Raw genomic sequence first — 4,511 nt, 5'->3', positions numbered from 1 at the left:
TATTATAAAATATTATAATTTTATATATTTAATTTAAATTATTTATCTAATACATATAATGTTTAAATATAAATTTCTATTATAATAATATATTAAAACTAAATTTATATTAATATTTGTCAATAATAATATAACTAAGGGTAGTATTGGAAATAGAAAATTATATCACTTTTCTTCTTGTTTTCTTGCTTGTGATGGAAAGAAAATTTTTTTAGTAGGACCCATACAAAAATTTTCTTTTCTTCCTATTTTCTTTGATAACCAAACAATGAAAAACATCATTTTCCATCCATTTTCTTTCCATTCATTTTCCATCAAACAAAACATAGTGTAAATGACATACTACACTCACCCCACCTTCTTATTTCCACTACCGCCCTTGCTTGCACACAACACACCCACACCTTGTTTTTCCCTTTCAGCAGCCGCCAAACCCCCCCTCCATTTTCTTTTTCCTATACGTACACAAAACACACCGTAGAGAGGAAGGAGAGGGGGAAGAAGGGAAGGCGGCGCAGTGGCGTTACTGCCACCATCGTCGCCCTAACGGAGAAGGGAAGAGATCCGAGAAGAATAGAGAGCACTGACAGGAGAGGAAGACCGCGTAGCTCGCCACCGCCTCGCCATGGCCGCCATTTCTGCGCCGTCGTGTCGCGAGTAAAGAGAAAGAGAGGAGATTCGAGAGAAGGAGAGAAAGAGAAGATGCGTTGCTTTCTTGCGCTAGTCACCGCCGCTGTCGGTGATGAAGCTCGTCACCGCCATCCGTGCTTCTATCGCCGTCAAAACCGTACGCCGCCGCTGGAAGAACCTTCATCGCTGTTGTTAACGCGAACGAGAGAGAAGGAAGACCGAGGAGGGAAGGGGTTGTTCCCTTTGTTGCCGAGCCACAGCCACCGTCGTCGAAGCTTTTGTCGCCGTTGTCACTATCGGGCCACCACCAGAGGAGGTCTATGCTGCTAGAGCTCAACAGAAGCCGCTTGGGGTTGCTGTCACTCCTCCTGGTTCTGTTTGAATCGCGTCACCACATCTCTGGATGCCAGGAACGGCGTCATGGCCGCTGGGACCACCGCTTGAGTTGCTGCTTTTCAGTTCAGTGTTTCTCTTGGTTGCGGTAAGCGTTTTCATTCCTGGAATCCCTTTGGTCACTGTTCTGTTATCTTAGCTGAGGTTTTGTGGCGGTAATTGTTATAAGATTGAGGTTCGATTATTATATATATTGTGATTAGAGCTGCTGTGGTTGCTGCGGAATTGGATTGGAATTGAGGTTGTGGCTGCCGAGGTTACAGACCGAGAAAAGGGAGTTTTGACGCGCTATATAGCTTTCGAGTTTCAATGAATTGAGGTAGGAATTTTTCTTAAATTTATTTTATATTACAGACTTGTTATAAATAGATATTGATGTTAAAAATATATTTTTGTGATTATGTTTGTCTTGTGGATGTGGTTGTTTGCTGGATTGAATTACTAATTGCCTGAGTGGTGCGCGATTGTTGATAAGAAATTGGTTTGCAAGGTTATTGAGTTGTTTATTATGAAAAATGGTTTTTCTTGGTTTCGGAATTAATTTGATAATGAAGTTAATTTGATAATGTAAATGCATTGGCTTTGGAAATGATTTGAGATATGAAAATGAATTGATTTTGAAAGTGGCTTAGTTTTGAATTAGTTTGATTTTATAAATGATTTAATATTGGAGCTGGTTTAATTTTGAAAAAGATTTATTATTGAAATTGGTCCGATCTGAAAATAATTTAATATTAGAACTGGTTGAATTTTGAAAAATGATTAAGATTTGAAAATGATTGAGAAAGGTTTGAGGAATGTTTAGGTGGGACCCGAAAAAGGTGGCAGGGTCCGAGTTTTAAAGGAGATGCTGTCGAAATTTTTATAAAAATCAAAAAGCTTCATTTGAAGTAATTAATTAAAAAAAGGGAATTTATGTTTGAGAAAAAGTGGTTTGTGAGCTTGAAATGATTTGAGAAATGAGGATTTTAAAGTTAAGACTGAGATGGATTGATTTTGGTTTCTAAGTAAAGAGATTTGAGAAAAAGTGACTTATGTCTTGGATTGATTTGATATGAATTGTTAATGAAGTGCAGAAATGATGATGAATAAATGAATATGTGGCTTTTGCACTTTTTTATCTAAGATACGAGTTTTCCTGGGTAAAGTACCGTGCCTTGCTACCACTTGTTCCAGGTTGAGACTTGATAATCTGTTGACCCTACAACGTAAGGGTGACCGGGCACGTATAAATTCTCGTGAATAGTACCCCCATTGAGCGATTTGATATATATGAGAAAATGATATGCATAGACTCATGGGGATACACGTCGGGGGACAGTCCAAAGGTTTAGCAAACCAGACTTGTCGGGTTGGCTTGATAACCGACAGATGAGACTCATCAACCATAGGGAATGCATTCATCATATACATTTATGTGACATTGTTTGGGTGTGCATATTGTATTTGGTTTGCCTATGTGAATAATTATGTCTAATTGCTAATTGCTCTACTTGATGTAACTGCTTGATTGTGCTTGAACATCCCTACTTGTGTTTGTGACTAAAATTGGTTAGGTTATAGTGAATTGGATGTTAAATGAGCTGTTTAGGCCTGAAGCCATGTTTGGTTTGTGTTGTGATTTAGTAAAGTATGAAATATCAAACTGGTTCAACATAGACTTAATGAACCCATGCTTGAAACATGTTGGTCATTCATATTGTTAGAAAACTTTTAAGATCTTTTTATCTGAAAAATGAGTTTCTAATTTTTGGATAATTAACTTATTTTCTTTAAAATTCTTTTGAATTTTTGGTGGTTAAACCATAGATTTTCAAAGGATTCATAAGACAACGATAATCATTGAGTTTGAAAATGATTTTCTTATTAAATATCTTCTTATGACAATTCTAAAAACTCTATGGTGAGACCGTGTGGTTAGGCTTTCACCCCCCTACAGCTTTATCTTTTCAGGAGACGGATGACAAGGCTTATGAATAGTTTTATTGCGTTTTGTTTATTCGATGATATTGTTTTAGTTATTACTAGTATTACGGAATAAAATTTTTTTAAAATTACGGTCCACTTTGTTCTGATAGTATAGATTATGCATGGTACAAAAGATTTATAAAATCAAACTACTTTTACAAAAAAAAAGTCGTAGGTTGACAAAAGTCTCTGGCTAAAAAGAGCACGATCTCTATAGATAAAAAAATCAAATAACAAAATTTTTAGTTATTATTTTTATATGAAAAAGTCTATTTTTTATTTGAATTATATTATTTTGTTAATTTTGTCTTTTGTAGAACAAAAAGGTAGAAAAAAATAGAGAATGAGAGAAAAGAGAGAGAAATATAAAGATGAAGAATAAGAGTGAGAGTGAAAGTTTGTTAATTTTGAAAAAAATTATTTAATTGTAATAAAAAAATATCGGATGACATATTTTGATTTGTCAAATTACTAATATAAAATATAAATTATATATAGAGTGAAAATGGTAGAGAGAAATAGAAAAATTGAGAGAGGTAGATGAGAGAATTTAGGAAAGGAGTTTATTAATTTTGGAAAAAAATATTCTCTCAATTTTAATAAGAGAGTGTCATGTGACACATTTGATTATTAAATTAGATAGTAATATATGATACATAATATAGGTATATTTCAATTTCAATTTTAATATTTTAATTTCAATTTTAATGCAATTAAAGAATGTCATGTTGCACATTTTGATTGTCAAATTAGTAATTAGTCACTGATATTGATAATGATATCTAAAATAGATAGAGTGGTTGAATGAATGAGAGAGATAGAGAAAGGAAACAGGAGGAGGGGAGAACTTTAATTTTGGAGGGAAAAATTTGATTTCAATTGCAATGAGAGAGTGACATGTGGCACATTTTAGTTGTAAAATTAGTATAGAGGAGGAAATAATTCTCCTTAATTTTGGAGGAAAATATTTAATTTTAATTACAATGAGGGCATGACATGTGATACATTTTGGTTGTAAAATTAGTAAGGAATATAGGAGAATTTCTTAATTTTAGAGGGAAAGATTTGATTCCAATTGTAATAAGAAAGTGATGTGGCACATTTTGGTTATGAAATTAGAAATATATAATAGATTTATTTATCCCTCGCCATCACTTTTATATTTCGTAAGAAGGATAGGAATTGTATGTTTTGTATGTATATTATATTCGTAGGTTATTTATGTAAGAACTTTTATATATATGTATATATTTGTTTGTTTTCAAGATAAAGTATTTCCCGACCTTTCAAAGAAAACAGCACTATGGATTCAAGTCAAAGGCTCCTATTTTATTATTAAGTATACGAAGTCGTCATAATACTTCTTTTTATCAGAGTGGTGCAGCCGAAAGCGTGACTTCTGGTAGTAAATGTGTTACAATTTCTATCAGAGAATAATTAACTGACAATACAATTAATTAATAAATTTTTTTAATAATTATAATACTACTCTAACTAATTTTTATATTAACAAATTAGAT

At 33.2% G+C, this 4,511-nt stretch overlaps 1 long non-coding RNA gene across 1 annotated transcript; it reads left to right on the top strand.

The window, feature by feature from the left end:
* Nucleotides 1-331: 331 nt before the first annotated feature.
* On the top strand, nt 332-3,087 carry LOC148563176 (uncharacterized). Its single transcript, XR_015885994.1, has 3 exons — nt 332-1,111; nt 1,227-1,342; nt 2,977-3,087. It is a non-coding gene; the product is annotated as an uncharacterized LOC148563176 (long non-coding RNA).
* Nucleotides 3,088-4,511: the final 1,424 nt, after the last annotated feature.

Source organism: Arachis ipaensis, chromosome B6 (assembly GCF_059453495.1).
Source record: "Arachis ipaensis isolate K30076 ecotype BB chromosome B6, ASM5945349v1, whole genome shotgun sequence".
Classification (NCBI taxonomy): Eukaryota; Viridiplantae; Streptophyta; class Magnoliopsida; order Fabales; family Fabaceae; genus Arachis; species Arachis ipaensis.
Note: the sequence above shows the minus strand (reverse complement) of the source record. Positions and strands in the feature narration are given on the sequence as shown.